The sequence below is a fragment of the Hyla sarda genome, chromosome 4 (genome assembly GCF_029499605.1).
Source record: "Hyla sarda isolate aHylSar1 chromosome 4, aHylSar1.hap1, whole genome shotgun sequence".
Taxonomy (NCBI): domain Eukaryota; kingdom Metazoa; phylum Chordata; class Amphibia; order Anura; family Hylidae; genus Hyla; species Hyla sarda.
Genome location: NC_079192.1, coordinates 80,846,078 through 80,865,048, shown reverse-complemented (window position 1 = coordinate 80,865,048; position 18,971 = coordinate 80,846,078). Strand labels below are relative to the sequence as shown.

The 18,971-nt window shown below is 47.2% G+C and overlaps 1 protein-coding gene across 2 annotated transcripts in view; it reads right to left on the bottom strand.

The window, feature by feature from the left end:
* Window positions 1–18,971, bottom strand: part of SLC4A5 (solute carrier family 4 member 5) — a 193,694-nt gene that overhangs the window by 160,774 nt on the left and 13,949 nt on the right. The window lies entirely within an intron of this gene.

Genomic DNA, 18,971 nt, shown 5'->3' with positions numbered 1-18,971 from the left:
GCTGATGAAGAGGATGCACCGCTGAGCCGCTTCCGGTCCCAGGCCCCGCTGATCACATCTTTCCAGCTGGTGACAATCTTGTTGGAGAACAATATAAAAGGCAAAGTGGAGTCTGACCTCTTCAGTCTACAGGAAGTGGCGGCATAGAGCAGCAAGATGGCGGTGGCCCAGCAATCCACCTGTGCTGGGAGTCCCAAGATGGAACCGGAGCCTACCCCCGAGGGCAGTCCTAGGAGCAAGGAGATTTGGCCTGACCACCGGGCACCAACTCATGTACCCAGGCCTACTCCAGCTGTCAAAGAGGTTTGGTCTAACCAACAGGTACCCACAAAAGTGCCTAGGCCTACTCCTGCAGTGGCGGAGGTTTAGCCTCAAGAGCAGGCACCAACAAGTAAAACCTCTGTGGCGCAAGCCGCTGCAGTGCAGGTGGTGGTTACAGTTAATCCCACCATCACCAATTCCAGTCTGTCACACGTGTCTTGTGACACCCATGTTGACCCCATGCAAGGGGCCCAGTCTCGCAACCCTAGGTACATCTCACAGCCTAGGACCCCACCTGGAATGCGAGACCGGGAAAGAAGATAGCCAGAAAGAAAGAAAGCTATTTAACTTGTGTACAGTAAAATACCAAACTTGGTCGTAAGACTGACTGTTGTGTAATGGCATACTTTGATGTTTCAGGTTCCTGCAACGTTCAAGATATGTGCCTGACAAGACATTGTCAAGAAAAGTTCTTCTAATTGCAACCAATCTCGTAAGTCATGTGCCTGGCTTTGGCTAAGAGACTCCTTGGTGTAGGAGATTTTATTAAGTAACGTGTCCAGCATTAGCTGAGAGACTCCTTGTGGTAGGAGATCCTAATTGATCTGAACGAAACAAATGAACTCCTTGTGTACATGGACTACTGAGCAGTACATGAACTCTTGTATAGGTATCTAAAGTAATATATTTTGGTTCAGTAAAAATGGTCATGGAGGTACACTGAGTTGTTGTGGTTTAAATGTGATGGTCCTGTGTTGTGTCAAATATCAATTAAAATGTATAAAGTTATTGTACACTAAAAGTCAATGTGTACAGTCATTCATAATGTCTGGTTGTTTCCTCACAGGGGTTTGTCATGATATGGTCGGAAGGAGCACATATCACCCCTTTACCGGCATTCAGTACAAAGTATAGTATGTGTAGTACACTACAGTGCACATAGTTGTGTACACAATTAATGTACACAGAGTACAGTATACACAAGTCAAGTATACCTCAGTCACATAAAGTAGTACTGTATCACTCACATTTCACAGACTACTCAAAGTAACATGTCAAGTGTATGTAATGTCATATATCATTATGTTTGTGCACAAGATACTTTCATGGCCAGTAAGTATTCCTGAAACTAACCTAAAGCACATAGTCAGTAAAAGGTAACGGGAATGTCAAAATGTTATATTATCCTTAGACCCAAAATGTTGTACTACCCTTAGGGCCTGTCAGGTTGAGTCCCTCAGTGACCTGGGGGCTCACTTGCAGGGACTCCCCCTGTTGGTTTTATAAATGTGTGTAACACTTTAATGCTTAGACAGGATCCCTATGTATAGATAGTCTCAGGGACCTATGGGAGGTCTCCTATGGTAGTCACATGATTTGTTGTCACATGTTCTCCCAGAGAGCACCAGCTTAACCTATGACCCACAGCTTGACCAATAGGCTTTAGTCCAACCCCCCACTATATAAAGGGACGGACATTGCAATTCATTCTCTTTTCTTAGCTCTTACCACCAGCTACCTTACTGAGCTCAGCTACCAGAGAACTCAGGGAAAGTGATCAGCATCTGGAAGGCCACAAAGCTACCATCTCTCCAGTAAGTCTCAAGTCTATGTCTGCTGTCACTGAAATTAGTCAAGTCCTGCACATAGTCAAGTGAAGTCTAATTACAAGTCAAGTTAACTACAAGTATATTGGTCCAGCAAGCTGCGAGGTCCTCTGGGTCCTGGCCACCTCTCTGGGAATTCTGGCCTTAGCTGTGAAGATAATTACACATGTCTTCTACTCAGTAAAGCCTCCGTTTGAACATAACTGGTTGTGGACTCTCATTTCACTACTAGCAATTGGGATAGCGGAGAATCTGGGCGTGTGGTGTTCCGAAACCAGAAAACCCCACTGGCGTCACGAACACTAGGGGTTAATACCATCCAGCCCCAGGGGTTAATACCATCTGATCCCATCACCCAGCCATGATTATTGAGATGCATATAAGATGTGTTATACACTGCTCAAAAAAATAAAGGGAATACTTAAACAACACAATGTAACTCCAAGTCAATCACACTTCTGTGAAATCACACTGTCCACTCAGGGAGTAACACTGACAATCAATTTCACATACTGTCGTGCAAATGGTACAGACAACAGGTGCAAATTAGAGGCCATTAGCAAGACAACCCCAAGAAGTGGTTTTGCAGGTGGTGACCACTTCTCAGTTCCTAAGCTTCCTGGCTGATGTTTTGGTCACTTTTGAATGCTGGCGGTTCTTTCACTCTAGTGGTAGCATGAGACAGAGTCTACAATCCCCACAAGTAGCTCAGGTAGTGCAGCTCATCCAGGATGGCACATTAAGAAGGTTTGCTATGACTGTCCTTGTAGTGTCCAGAGCATGGAGGTGCTGCCAGGAGACAGGCCAGTACATCTGGAGACATGGAGAAGGCCGTAGCAGGGCAACAACCCAGCAGCAGGACTGCTACCTCCACCTTTGTGCAAGGAGGATCAGGAGGAGCACTGCCAGAGCCCTCCAAAATGACCTCCAGCAGGCCACAAATGTGCATGTGTCCACTCAAACGGTCAGAAACAGACTCCATGAAGGTGGTATGAGGGCCTGACGTCCACAGGTGGGGGTTGTGCTTACAGCCCAACACCGTGCAGGATGTTTGGCATTTGCCAGAAAACACCCAGATTGGCAAATTCGTCACTGGTGCCCTGTGCTCTTCACAGATGAGTAGCTGAGGCAGGTAGGCAGAAGAAAACGGTCTTTTTTGTAAAAGTGTTAGTGTGCACAAGTAAGTATTGAGGATATGAACTATGTAAAACTTAACTTTTAATAATATTCTTAGGATAAAATATATGTACCCAATTTTTTTTTAAATCAAACAAAAGGAAAGGTGTACAAAAAACACCACGTGCCACCTACACCAATAAGTATTGATGTGATGCAAAGACCTCTAAAAGGTGGAAGGGAACAATGTATGGTTCATTGTAACCGGTGGGGGTAAAAAATACCCCTGTAAGGCCCTACTCTCGCCCTATTATTCCCTTCTTGGCAAGTGTTACTCGCCCTAAATAGGGCGGCCCCACACAGGAAACTCTCCCTATTTCCACCTAAAAACCCTGTACCATGGCAGTGTTTGTAGGTGGAAATAGGGAGAGGTTCCTGTGTGGGGCCGCCCTTTTTACTTACCAAGAAGGAAATTAATAATACGAAAGTACGGTCTTACAGGGGAAGTTTTTACCACGATTGGTTACAATGGAGCATACATTGTTCCCTTCCACCTTTTAGAGGTCTTGGCATCACATCAATACCTGGGGGTGTACGTGGCACATGGTGTTTTTGCACACCTTTCCTTTTCTTTGTTTTCAAAAAATTTTTGGGTACATATATTTTATCCTAAGAAAAGTAAAGTTTTAGCTAATGCATCTCCTCAATAGTTTCTTGTGGTTTGATGCAGAGGTATGTCTATTACTGGGGAGCAGCGCCTTAAATGTTTTGCACTATCCATATTTGTGAAGTGTTGGTGTGGCACCATGGTCAATCTACTCTGATGCATCAGGCATTGGTGGGTGGATATCCTGGCTGATCCATGCCTGATTCATCTTCACAAAGGTCAGTCTCTCCACATTTTTCATGGACAGACGAGTTCTCCTTGGGGTTACCATGGCCCCCACCACACTAAACACCCAATCTCATGGCACACTACTGGCCGGGCAGGACAGTTTTTTCAGGGCAAACTCTGCTAGTTGCGGACACAAATCAAGTTTGGCTGCCAGGAAGTCGAGCGGATCTTCAAGATGTGTTGGCATGGTCATGTCAATATATCTCACCACCTGCTGGTTCAATTCCTGCTCCAGGTGTTCCTGCTGCTGATGAGTTGCTTCACTATGCAGGTGAAGAAAGTTACTCATCAGCGACTGTAGACTCAGGCTGCTGCTGATAGAGCTGGTACTGCTCCTGCCACCCCACCCCTCCCCAGCAGCCATGGTAGTGGAAGGTGGGAGCATAGGGACCCCCGAGTCAGACCTGCAGGAGGATGGACGATGGCGCAGATAGGCATTGGCTAAATGACTACGTAGGATGTCTCTGTAGTAGGTCAGTTGATTCTCCCTCTCAGTGGGAGTAAAAAAGGCCCCCATTTTGTGCCGGTAGGGAGGGTCCAATAAGGTGGAGAGCCAGAAGTCATCCCGCTGCCGAATAGTGACAATTTGGCGGTCACTACGCAAGTAAGTGAGCATGCATCGTGCCATCTGTGCAAGTGACTCGGAGGGATTCCCTGCCTCCATCTCCACTGCATACTGCCACGGTGTGTCTTGGTCCTCTGTCTCGCTTTTCCTCATAACCCTCTAGCTCCTCTGGCTGCTCCTGCTCCTCCTCTCCTATCAGAGGACTAGAAAAACTGCCCATCTCGCGCAACCTAAACTGTGCTCCACTGTGCCCCTTCCCCTCCTCCTCCTCCACTTCAGCCCCCACATGGCTCATGTGGCTGTGAGATGTAGGAGCCACGTATCCAGTGCCCTGACCAGCCATCGTTTCCCACACCTGTTGCAAGAAATGAAGCAGTAGAATGATGTTGTTCATTCCCATAATCCTGGTGACTTCCTAATAATGTGGCTCCCTCAAAGGGCCTGAGCAAACAGCAGGTGTCACGTATGAGCTGACGCTGGTTCACATTGAAGTTACACAGGGGAGTCCCCCTATCCGCTTGGATAATCAAGAAATCGGTGATGGCTTTTCTCTGTTCGTATAGACGATCCAACATATGGAGGGTGGAATTCCAATGTGTGGAAACATGGCAAATCAGACTATGTTGTAGAGATACCGTTCTGACGCTGCAGCTCAAGGAGGGTGTGCTTTGCGGTGTACAAGTAGCTGAAGTACATGCAAAGTTTCCTTCCCATTGTTAGGATGTCTTGCAGATGGAGGGAACACTTCAGGACCGCTTGACAACCAGATTGAACACGTGTGCCATGCAGGGCGCATGGCTCAAGCTTCCTTGTCGCAGCACAGACAAGATGTTCTTCCCATTGTTGGTCACCATGGTTCCCATTTCTAGTTTTTGCGGAGTTAGCTATGATTCGATTTCTTGATGAATGACTTTTAGCAGTTTCTCCCCTGTGTGACTCCGTTCACCGAGACAAACCATATGAAGAACAGCGTGACACCGCCGTGCCCTGCACACATGGTATGCTGGAGGGGCACTGCGACTTGTCTGGGTAGTGGAGGCTGAGGACACCGTGGAGGATGAGGAGACGGAGTCGCACACTGTCACAGGACCAATGGCCTGAGAGCGTGGAGGCGGAAGTGGCGTGAACTGTCCAAGTTGCTCTTGTGGCTGTGCAGGAACCACATTCACCCAGTGGGCCGTAAAGGACATGTATTGTCCCTGACCGTAGTTACAGCTCCACACGTTGGTGCTGCCGTGCGCTTTGGTACACACCAACAGGCTCAAGGACTGGCCCACCTTCTGTTCTACAAAATTGTGCAGGGCTGGTACTGCCTTCTTCGCAAAGAAATTACGGCATGGGATTCTCCACCTCGGCTCGGCACAGGCCATCAGTTCTCTGAAAGGTGCAGAGTCCACCTCTTGAAAAGAGAGGGACTGCAGCACCAGCAACTTAGACAGGAGCACATTCAGCTTCTGTGCCGTTGGATGAGTGGGCGAATACTGTTGTCTCTTGGACATGGCTTCGCCGATGAATTGCTGGTGGAATGACTGACTCAAAGTAGGAGGAGCAGGAACATCTGGAGTGACAGAAGATGGGTATGACACACAGCTCCCTTCGACTGGTGGTGGAGCCTTGGCTGGCTGAAACAGGTAGCAGCGTGCCACTGGTTGATGCAGCAGGCTGGACAACCACATCGGAGCCATGGTTCTTCCAGGCCCCTTTATGGTGATGCTGCATATGTTGACGCAGGGCCATGGTGCCAACATTGGGACCCTGGCCACGTTTCACCTTCCGCCGACACATCTTGCATGTGGCCATGTTAACCTCCTCCGGATGTTCTATGAAAAACTACAACACCGCCGAGTAGCTGATTTTCCCACCAACAGTCCGCACTGATTGACTGCTACTGCCGCCGACTCCAGGAACCCCTGTTCCACTACCTCCCAAGAAGGTAGGCAGCCGCGAAGCCAACCATGCTACCACCTTGCTGGCTCAGCTGCTGCCTCCCAGGCAACCTGCAACTCTCTTCTCCTGATGATGATGAAGCCCCTTCTGCACCCAGCTCCCAAGTGCGATCGGCTTCATCATTACGGTGTCCATTTTATGACATCATCAGTCGTCAGACGTAACTCCATCCTCTGTCATGTGAAACGGCGTCCTACCTCCTCCCCCACACTAATCACCGTTCTCCTTCAGCCACAACTGCATCCTCCCTCATCTGAAACTCCGTAGTCCAAAACGCCGTCATGCCTCAGACGATTATCCCTCAGACGCAACTTCCTGCCGCATAGCAGAGCCTACGCTGCACAGTCGAAACTGTGAAACTTGCACGTGTGTACTACAGACACTACATATGCTACAGAGTCTGTATAGCAGAGCTGACATTGAATAGCGTGTACAGCAGAACCCGTATAGCAGAGAGCCGACACTGACTTGGCTCTGCTACACGGCAGGAAGGTTTTTCGTCTGAGAGATGACGGAGTTTCGGATGAGAGACTTTAGGATGACAAAGGAGTTGCGGCTGACGCCTGACGGAGATTGGCCCGAGGGAGGAGGCGGGACGCCATTTCACGTGACGGAGGGCAGAATTACGTCTGACTACTGACGATGTCCTAAAATCGACACCGTACATCATCATCGAGTTGTGTCTGCACATTACTGATGTCCTCCTCAGGTTCCTCAACAGTGTCTGCTTCAGGAGCCTGAACCACTTCCCATGCCACTCTCCTCATTACTACTTGCTCGCCTAGCGGAGGCAGCGGCGGATGTCTCCTTCACTTCTTGGCTGGGCAGTAGCTGCAATGGGAGGACAGGGACTGCTCCCGGGCCATGCCAACTGAGGGTTGTGTCTGAGGAACCCACCGGCTGTTGACTGGGGGTGTCAGATGTCACTTGTGATGAAGTGGATGACCGTGCTAACCAATCGATGACGGGAGATGGGTTGCTGGTTGAGACACGACCGCTAGCTGATACCGGGAGCTCAGGCCTCTCGCTGTCGCATGTCTCCTGCTGCCATTTGCCCCATGTCTGCTGCATGATGAACTTAGGCCTCTGCCACTCCTCTGTGCACGTCCTGGCACTTCTCTGCCTGACATACTTAGTGCGTATATGAGGGGAGTACAATGCCCTCCACTACGCTTATAACAGTATTTGTCTACAACAACAGCAGGTGTGTACTTTTGGCTGGCCTTTCACGGTATCCAGGCCCTTAAGACTTTAACAGGAACAAAATGGTACCCCTTGTTATATTCCTTGAGGGGTATAGTTTCCAAAATAGTATGCCATGTGGGGTTTTCTTTGCTATTCTGGCACTATAGGGGCATTTTCTCCCATAACACTTTGTAAAAATGGTAGATTTTTGAAAAGAACACTTTTGTTACATGTAGTTTCCAAAATAGTACGCCATGTGGGGTTTCTTTTGCTATGTGCACCCACAGAACACTTTACATCCACATATGCAGTATTTCCTTACTTGAGAGAAATTGGTTTACAAATTTTGTGGGGCTTCTTCTTCTATTACCCCTTGCAAAAATTCAAAAAACTGGGTCTATAAGAACATGTGAATGTCAAAAATGAAGATTTTGAATTTTCTCCTTCACTGTTCTGCTATTCCTGTGAAACACCTAAAGGGTTAAAAAAAAACTTTCTGAATGTCATTTTGAATACTTTGAGAGGTGCAGTTTCTATAATGGTGTCATTTATGGGGTATTTCTAATATGAAGGCCCTGCTAATTTTGTTGATCTGAATTTCATTAAGACTTTGAATTGACCTTTTATTAAGAATTTGAACCCTATTCCCATTGCTGGAGTGGATTACACACCCTTGTCAGGGGGTTGTGTCTATTCTATCTTTCGAGAAGTGGTGGGTTCTCTGCATTTTGAAAAAATCACATTTTGATTCTGAAAAATTTGTCAGTAAACGTGATTATGGGGTTACCCTGGTTAAGAAAACATAATCCTGTCTTTGATTGGTCTTCTGGGGAACTCATCAAGTGGGGGTCTGAATGTATAAACAAATGCATTTCCACTTGTGTTGCAACTCTCAGTGCAAGCCGTTTATGCGATGGCCCCGACATACAAAAGCATCGTATGTTGATGCTGCCTTCAACATGCGATGGCCTCTGAGAGGCCATCGTATGTTGAAATGATCGTATGTCGGGGCCATCGTAGGTCGGGGGGTCACTGTATCTGGTAATGTCCTTTGGTCTCAGTAATGCAACAGCAGTTTTTCAGAATTTGGTCAATGATATTATTCAAGAATTTTTGGAAAAATTTCTAGTGGTTTTGTTACGTTATGTGCTCCAGCCACAAACGCTGGCCGTGAGCGCATGGTCCTTTTGCTGCTGATGGGGCTGGGACTTGCATCGTGGGACACGCCCGCATGCGAGCCCCAGTCCGTCACTCTCTGGGTGTTTCTCCTGCCTCGCCTTTCTGCTCCGGCGCGCGTGTCCCCGTCCCCTAGGGCACACGCATCGGAGCTTTAACATTTAAAGGGCCAGTACGCTCATTAGTGTAATCCACCTGTGGCTCATTTATGAATTCCTCCACCTTCCTTAGTTCCCTGCCGGATCTTTGTTGCCTTGTGCCATTGAGAAAGCGTTCCTCTGTATTGCCTTGCCGTGTATCAGATCTCTTGCTCTTGTGACTTGACCTTGCTCCTCTGCCTACCGACCTCCTGCTTCGCTTTGACTACGCTACTGTGCCACCTGCCCTGACCTTCTGCTATCCAGATTACGAGTTGCCTTATCTCTCATGTGCCTCGCATCTCCTCAGCCGCCTGTGTGGTCGAGCCGTGCCAGGGCTAGTGACCTGGGTGCCGCCTGCCGCAGTAAGTCCATCTCGCTCTGCGGTGGGCTCTGGTGAAAACCAGCGGCACCTTAGACTCCGCTCCCTGGTACAATCCGAGTCATCTGCCACATAGGTCCAGTGTTACAGGTTTATCTAGATGACATTCTACTTTTTTCTTGTGATTGGTCATCTCATGTTAATCATGTGTGTTCTATCCTCCAGGTACTTTGTCAAAACAAATTATTCGTTAAACAGGAGAAGTGTAACGGCGAGCGCGATCCCTGTGGCGCCCGCGGGTCGCATCCCGTCTCACTTACCAGCCCCGTCCTTCTGCTCAGTCCCGGCACGCGCGGCCCCGCTTCTTAGGGAGTGCGCGCGCACCGGGTCTCTCAGATTTAAAGGGCCAGTTCCCCATTAATTGGTGCCTGGCCCAATTAGTTCTAAGTACTTCCCACTCCATAAAAACCCACTTCCCCTTCCTGTCCCTGCCGGATCTTGTTGCCTTGTGCCCTGAGAAAGCGTTTCTGTGTGTTCCATTGCCTGTGTATCCAGACCCTTGCCGTTGCCCCTGACTACGAACCGTTGCTGCCTGCCTTGACCTTCTGCTACGTCTGACCTTGCTCTTGCCTTGTCCTTGTGTATCGCGCCTGTCTCAGCAGTCAGTGAGGTTGAGTCGTTATCGGGTGGAACGACCTGGGGGTTACCTGCTGCTGCAAGTCCATCCCGCTTTGCGTCAGGCTCTGGTGAAAACCAGTAACCCCTTAGATTCCGTTCCCCTGGTACGGCCCACGCCATCACCTCACTGACACAGAGGATCCACCACCCGTGTCCTCCCCGCATACCAGTCCGGATCCTGACAGTAGATCCGGCCATGGATCCCGCTGAGGTCCCGCTGCCCAGTGTCGCTGACCTAACCTCCGTGGTCGCCCAGCAATCACAGCAGATCGTGCAACAAGGACAACAGCTGACTCAATTGACTGCTATGCTGCAACAGCTTCTGCCGCAACAACAGCAACCATCTCCTCCGCCAGCTCCTGCATCTCCTCCGCAGCGAGTGGCTGCTCCCAGTTTCCGCCTGTCTCTTCCAGACAAGTTTGATGGGGACTCTAAACTGTGCCGAGGATTCCTGTCCCAGTATTCCCAACACCTGGAGATGATGTCAGATCAATTTCCTACAGAACGGTCCAAGGTGGCGTTCGTGGTCAGCCTCCTGTCTGGAAAGGCCTTGTCATGGGCCACACCGCTTTGGGACCACAATGATCCTGCCACTGCTACAATCCAGTCCTTCTTCTCAGAAGTACGTAATGTCTTTGAGGAGCAAGCCCGGGCTTCCTCAGCCGAGACTGCTTTGCTGAATCTTGTCCAAGGGAGTTCTTCAGTGGGCGAATACGCCATCCTGTTCCGCACCCTTGCCTCTGAGCTATCCTGGAATAATGAGGCCCTCTGCGCGACCTTCAAAAAAGGCTTATCCAGTCACATCAAAGATGTCCTGGCAACACGAGAAATTCCTGCTAACCTGTCTGAACTCATCCATTTGGCCACCCGCATCGACATGCGTTTCACGGAAAGACGCCAGGAGCTTCGTCAGGAAAAGGATCTTGTAGAAATTATAAATAAAAAATATTTATGTGAACCAGTCCTCAAAAGCACAGGGGAGAGAAAAAGGAAAAGACTAGTGGAGATGGGATCCAAGAAATGGTCTTTATTATATAAAAAGGATATATATGGCCAATCGCCTAGCAGGGCCCTTGCTAAAGGCGAATGGAATATACTGGGTAAAAAATAGATATAATAAAAAATACAGAATATAGTAGGATTAAAATGAGATAAATATGATGGGTAAGTAGCACCAAAGAAAATTCATTAATTAAATATCTGCTGCATATATCAGGAGAAAACGTTCTCAGTCCATGTAATTCATAGGGATATTTCAATGAAAAATCCACAAGAAATGTCCAGAATGAAAAGTCCCAATTATTTTGGGTGTGTCCGGAGTAACGATATATGGTAGTGAGTGTAGCCACAATAGCTACAATAGGAAATTCATGGACAGGTAATGCAGACAATGTGGCAAACACTGTCAGCGATGAAGATGTCAAGTCTCGGTGCACAGCACCACTCACCCTCCTTTGGAGTCCTCAGGTCCGGGCTGGCACGGCTAAGTCCGGCACTCTGGATATCAATGCCCGCCTGGGTGGTATGCTGGGTGAATGGCTGAATCTCCGGGGGTCCGAGTGTCCTTGGCTGGCACGGGAGGCGTCCGGCCTTGGGGAGGATGATGTCCAGGAGTAACTCTGCCGACCGGGGCTGTGAGAGGATGCAGGTAACAGGTGGTGCGGATTGCACGTATGAATAAGGTGCTAACAGCGCGCGTGCAGCAGTGGTCCCGGAATCGTGGGCATCCAGCTGTTGCAATTGGAATATGGCAGATACAGTCTATTTGAAGTGATATACACTTATGGATAAGGTGCAGATAATGGGCTAAAAGGAAAAGGATCTTGGTCACACCAGGCAGTTTTCCTCCCAGGCTCCTCTCTTTCAACGTCCTTTTGCAATCTGTTCCTGTGCCTCCTGCCGAGGAGGCTATGCAAGTGGATCGGTCTCGCCTGACCCAACAAGAGAGGATTCTCCTAGGAATGAAAACCTGTGTCTATACTGTGCAAGCACCGAACATTTCCTAAAAGACTGTCCTATTCATCCTCCTCGTCTGAGAAACGCATCCACTCACCTAGTTAACGTAGGAGAGTCGTTGCTAGTAGTGAATTCTACCTCTCCACGATTGACTTTACCTGTGCGGATTGCTATACCCGCTAATGCTACTTCCTTCTCAGTTGTGGTCTTCTTGGACTCGGGTTCAGCAGGAAGTTTCATTGAAGCCTCCCTAGTCAACAGATTCAACATACCAGTTACCCGTCTTGTCAAACCTCTCTTCATTTCATCCGTCAATGGAGAGAGACTGGTCTGCACCGTGCGTTACTGCACTCAACCGCTACTCATGAGTGTTGGAGTTCACCATCATGAACATATTGAATTTTTTGTGCTACTCAACTGCACTTCTTAAATTCTTCTGGGCTTGCCCTTACTCCAACGTCATTCGCCTAGCCTCAACTGGGTCACTGGGGATATTAAGAGCTGGGGATCTTCTTGCCACAAGTGATGTCTCCACCCAGTTTCTTCCTGCCAAGTCTCCATGGCTACTCCATTGCCAGGTCTTTCTAAGGCCTATCAGGACTTTTCGGATGTCTTTTGTAAAAAGCAAGCAGAGGTCTTACCTCCCCATAGACCCTATGACTGCCCTATCGACCTGCTCCCTGGTACCACACCGCCCCGTGGTAGGATTTACCCACTTTCTGCCCCGAATCACAAGCTATGTCTGAGTACATACAAGAAAACCTCACAGTTGGATTTTTCTTTGTCGCTAAAAAAGATGGATCTCTCCGTCCTTGTATTGATTACCGCGGTCTCAATAAAATTAACGTAAAAAATCGCTATCCTCTGCCTCTCATCTCCGAACTCTTCGACCGACTGCGAGGTGCCAAGATTTTCACCAAACTTGATCTAAGGGGCGCATATAACCTCATCCGTATTCGAGCAGGCGTCGAATGGAAAACCGCCTTCAATACCAGAGATGGTCACTTTGAATACCTAGTTATGCCCTTTGGTCTATGCAACGCCCCAGCAGTTTTTCAGGACTTTGTTAATGAGATTTTCGGGGACATGCTGTACTCCTGTGTGGTAGTCTACCTTGACGCCATCCTCATTTTTTCCTCCAACCTAGAGGAACATCCCCTTCATGTTTGTCAAGTGCTCCAGCGACTACGCCAAAATCAACTTTACGCTAAAATTGAGAAGTGTCTATTCGAACGCAGCAGTCTTCCCTTCCTGGGATACATTGTGTCCGGACAAGGTCTTCAAATGGACCCTGATAAACTTTCTGCTGTAATGGATTGGCCTCGTCCCACTGGCCTGCGAGCAATCCAAAGATTTCTCGGATTTGCAAATTATTATCGTCAATTCATTCCCCACTTCTCCACCATCGTTGCTCCTATTGTAGCACTGACTAAGAAAAATGCTAACCCGAAATCCTGGCCGCCACAGGCGGAGGAAGCCTTTAACCACCTCAAAGCCGCCTTCTCCTCTGCTCCAGTCTTGTCCAGACCAGATCCTCAGAAGCCCTTCTTCCTCGAGGTTGACGCCTCCTCTGTTGGAGCCGGAGCTGTTCTCCTTCAAAAATCCGCTAAAGGAAAAAATGTCACTTGCGGAATTTTCTCCAAAACTTTTTCTCCCCCAGAAAAAAACTATTCCATTGGAAACCGTGAACTATTGTCGATTAAGTTGGCCCTTGGGGAGTGGAGACATCTTCTGGAAGGATCCCTTCACCCCATCACCATCTATACAGATCACAAAAATCTGTCTTATCTCCAATCCGCCCAGCGGCTAAATCCTCACCAGGCTAGGTGGTTGTTGTTTTTTGCCTGTTTCAACTTTCAAATCCATTTTTGTCCCGCAGGCAAGAATGTCAGAGCTGATGCTCTATCTCGTACCACCGATGCCTCTGAAGCCAAGACCCTTCCTCAGCACATCATTCCCCCTGAGTTTCTGATCTCTTCTGCTCCTGCTTCTCTGGTGCCTACCCCTCAAGGAAAGACTTATGTTCCTCCCCGTCTTCGCCTCCGGATCCTCAAATGGGGCCATTCCTCCCTTCTGGCTGGTCACACTGGAATCAAAAAGACTTTACAGTTAATTGCCAGACACTATTGGTGGTCCTCCTTGGAAAAGGATGTGACCGATTTCGTACGAGCCTGTACAGTATGTGTACGTGACAAGACCCCTCGTCATAAGCCTTCAGGTCTTCTCCATCCGCTGCCGGTGCCTGAACAGCCTTGGTCCCACATAGCCATGGACTTCCTGTATCCCATGGCAACACTGTCATCTGGGTGGTCGTTGATCGTTTTTCCAAAATGGCTCACTTTATTCTGCTTCCAGGCCTTCATTCTGTGCCACACTTGGCGAAGCAATTTTTTCTGCAGATTTTTCGTCTTCACGGGCTTCCCACGCATATTGTCTCAGATAGAGGCGTTCAATTTGTGTCTAAATTTTGGAGAGCTCTCTGTAACCAATTAAAGATCAAATTAAATTTCTCGTCCTCCTACCACCCGCAGTCCAATGGTCAAGTGGAGAGAGTGAACCAGATCTTTGGTGACTACCTGCAACATTTTGTCTCCTCCCGCCAAGATGATTGGGTCGACCTGTTACCCTAGACTGAATTCTTGTACAATTTCAAAAACTCTGAGTCATCCGCCAAGTCTCCGTTCTTTGTGGTGTACGGCCGTCACACGCTTCCCCCCTTTCCCCATTCCCACTTCATCTGGAGTTCCTGCTGTAGATGAATTGACCCGGGATTTTTCCTAGATTTGTAAAGAGACTCAAAAGTCGCTCTCACTGGCCTCTTCTCGAATGAAGAGACATGCGGATAAGAAGAGAAGTACTCCTCCTGTTTTTGACCCTGGTGACAAAGTGTGGCTCTCTGCCAAATATATTCGGTTTCGTGTCCCTAGCTACAAGCTGGGTCCACGTTACCTCGGGCCATTTAGAGTCAAAAGTCAAATCAACTCTGTCTCCTACAAGCTCCATCTTCCTTCTTCTCTTCGTATTCCTAACTCCTTTCATGTATCCCTTCTCAAACCTCTCATTCTTAACCGCTTTTCCCCCAAGGTCACCGTTCCTGCTCCTTTCACTGGGTCCTCTGACGTCTTTTCGGTAAAAGAAATCCTCGCCTCCAAGGTCGTCAGAGGTAAAAAAAAAATTCTTGTTGACTGGGAGAATTGTCCGGGAACTGACCGGGAGCGCTGCTCTGTGTCCCTCGGCGGGGATGCGATCCCTGTGGCGGGACATGCCCGCCCACGGGTCGCATCCCGTGTCACTTACCAGCCCCATCCTTCTGCTCAGTCCCGGCGTGCGCGGCCCTGCTCCTTAGGGCGTGCGCGCGCCGGGTCTCTCAGATTTAAAGGGCCAGTGCACCATTAATTGGTGCCTGGCCCAATTAGTTCTAAGCACTTCCCACTCCATAAAAAACCCACTTTCCCTTCCTGTCCCTGCTGGATCTTGTTGCCTTGTGCCTGCCCTGACCTTCTGCTACGTCTGACCTTGCTCTTGCCTTGTCCTCTGTCTCAGCAGTCAGTGAGGTTGAGTCGCTATCGGGTGGAACGACCTGGGGGTTACCTGCCGCTGCAAGTCCATCCCGCTTTGCGGCGGGCTCTGGTGAAAACCAGTAACCCCTTAGATTCCGTTCCCCTGGTACGGCCCACGCCATCACCTCACTGACACAGAGGATCCACCACCCGTGTCCTCCCCGCATACCAGTCCGGATCCTGACAAGAAGTGTGTCTTTGGTGTCAAAGATGTACAATTTTTTGGCTATATCTATACACCAGGATCCTTAGTAAAACAGATCCTGAGAAGGTTAAGGCTGTTTCTGACTGGGTGCGGCCTACTTCTTTAAAGGCATTACAATGATGTCTGGGCTTTGCAAACTTATACAGAAAATGTATTAAAAAAATGTTCTATCATTGCAAAACCAATTACTGATTTAACTCGCAAAGGGGCAGATCTGGTTAACTGGTCTACGGAGGCGGAGACAGCTTTTGAACATCTCAAGGGATGTTTCATCTCCGCTCCGATATTAATCCAACCAGATGAGACCAAGTCCTTTATTGTTAAAGTTGATGCTTCTGAAGTTGGTGCTGGGGCAGTTTTGTCACAGGGAACTGCTTCTTTGACTAAGTTACGTCCTTGTGCCTTTTTCTCTCAAAAATTTTCCTCAGTGCTTCTCAGCCTATGGATTCTAATCCAGAGACTATTCTCCCAGAAGGTGTGGTTATTTCTGCAGTGTTCTTAGATTTAACTTCTGAGATATTGAACAAATCAAGGCTTGGTTCCTCTAGAGACTCCTAGATCTTTTTACCTAGTCAGTTTTAAATTATTAAATGAATTTATTGAAGAGTGTCATTGTTCCCTGTTAGCAGGTTATCCTGGAATTCAGGGTACAAAGAAATAGCTTCAAAGGAAATTCTGATGGCCAACTCTCTCTCTCAGGAGAGATGTGTCCATTGTCCATTCCCAAGTGGCCCTGGACTCATTTTTCTATGGATTTTATAACTGTTCTTCCTCCATTTGAGGGAAAATCCATTCTATCGGTGGTGGTGGACATGTTCAGTAAACAGTGTCATCTCGTTCCTCTGAAAAATCTCCCTTTGGCGAAAGCTCTTGCTGATTGTTAGGTACCATTTGTTTCTAAATTTTTGCAAGCTTTTTGTAAACAGTTGGGTGTTGAATTGTCTTTTTCATCCGCTTTTCATTCTTAATCTAACGGTCAAACAGAATTAATCAAAATGTTGAACAGTACCTTAGATGTTATGTAGCAGATAGACAGGATTAATGGGTATCTTTTCTGTCACTTGCTTAGTTTGCCTTGAATAAATCAAGAGAATTTTTCTACTGGTATGTCACCATTCTTCTGTGTATATGGATTTCATCCACGGTTTTCTTCCTGCACCAATACTGTTAATGATAATCCTGAAGTCGAGACAGATTGAGCCCTGGTTCAGAAGAATCTGAGAAATGCCCAAGAAGTACAAAGTAAGTTTGCCAACAAGAGACGTACTTGTGGCATTAAATTTAAAGTAGGTGATAAAGTGTGGTTATCTACAAAAAATTACATCTCAAGGTTCAATCTAAAAAGTTGGCTTCTTGGTTCATTGGGCCTTATGAGATAATTGAGGTTATTAATCCGGTCTGTTACAGATTAAAATTACCTACTTCTTGTGAGGTCCATAATGTGTTCCACTGTTCTTTCTTAAAATTGTGTGTTCCTTCTCAGTCATCTGGTTTGGTCCTATTTAAGCTGGCAGTCTGCTCTCATGCTTCGCCTGCGAAAGAGCTCAAACGCTAGCTAGGAAGCTAGCGTTTGTATTGTGTCTTGAATGTCTGGCATATTTGACCTATTGGCTCCGCTCTCTGACTCTTCTCAGTTTCTGCGATTTGGCATTTCTGTAATCTCTTGGTATTGATTTGGCTTGTGGACTGTGACTAATGTGTGTATGTTTAGTTATTATTTCTGTTAGTGTGTGTGATTCCATATAGTGTCCTGACCTCAGTCTGTGTTATTGTTTATTTTGTTGACATTTGACTCCCTGCACGTATTCAGGCAGGGACTGTCACCGTGGTTGTGGACCCGTTGCATAGGGTGGGTACGCAAGTAGGCAAGTGGGAGCGTGTGAGTTTAGGGCTTCACTCTTCCCTGCCCATATGTGACAATATGTCTTCAGATCTTGCCATTTAGTCAACTCATATATTAGTTGTGGCTATTTGGTATTTGAAAATGGCAATATTTTTCAATTTTGTGAGTATTATTATTCCTTTTTCCTTTTTGCATACCATTCTGTTATACATGTACACATATTTTATGTCTATGTTATATCTATTTTTTTCTACTTGATGTCATCCATGTTCTAACTTAAAAGTAGTGTTGAACGGCATAGGCCATATTCGAATTCGCGAATATTCGCGAATATATGGACGAATATACGTCATATATTCGCGAATATTCGCATATTCGTTATATTCGCAAATGCGCATATGCGAAAATTCGTGTATACGAAAATTAACATATGTGAAAATTAGTATACACAAAATAGACACACGCGAAAATTCGCATATGCGAAAATTTGCATATGCTAATTTACGCATATGCGAATTTAAGCACGCCAGTCTCACACAGTAGTATTACAGCCTTCTTTACACCACACAAGCTGGAAGCAGAGAGGGGTGATCACTGTGATGTGTACTGTGAAGAAAAAAAAACGAATATTCGGAATTACGAATATATAGCGCTATATTCGCGATATTCGCGAATAATATTAGAATTGCGAATATTCGCAAGCAACACTACTTAAAAGTAGGGTTTCGCCCACTAGTTCAATTACAATAGCATGTGAGATTGTGCAGTTGCTCTTGACCACTCCCTTGTTGAACTTGGTTCACACCACCGGGAGCCATGGTCAGGTGTGGATTACAATGGTGCTCTGCTTTTAATTGTATTTTTTAAGCACATGTGTGCGGACCATCTCATTGTAACTCCTCCCTATCCTCTTCCTTTTTAAGAAAGTGAGCCTTGTTGCCTTGCTGGGGCTTGTGGTGCTTTCACCAAATGAATTGATACTGAATTGAAAAAAGGGTAGATTGATCCTGGTAGCTAGGGTTCTGTCAAGGTCTTGTAGTTTCCTCCGCCAGGGCATGAACTTCCACCGTGGGGGTTGATCCTTGCAGAATGACCAGATAAAGTAGATTTCATCTGGGCCTTCACTTAGAGCACACAACACACCTTACACCTTTACCAAACTGTTGCTCAGATTACACTCAGGCAGCTCCACCCCTACTACACTATATGGGCTAGAATTTAGGGGTTCACATTGGCAGGCAGGGTCACAGGAGGTTTACACAGCTCTCCTCTTAAGGGTACAGTAACACTTTTAACATACATCAGAATAACAACAACAAGATAATTATAAAAAATATATAAATTTCTTAATAAAGTGCAAAACATAACCAATACCACGATCAGTCTCTCAGTGGGCTCAACACTTGTGCTGTAAGGCTGCCTAAAGCAGTTTGAAGCCACAGAACAGCCATTGGTGCTGGGATACAGCACTCCCGTATCTCCAGCTGTCCTATAAAGATGTATGGAGGGGGTGTGCTG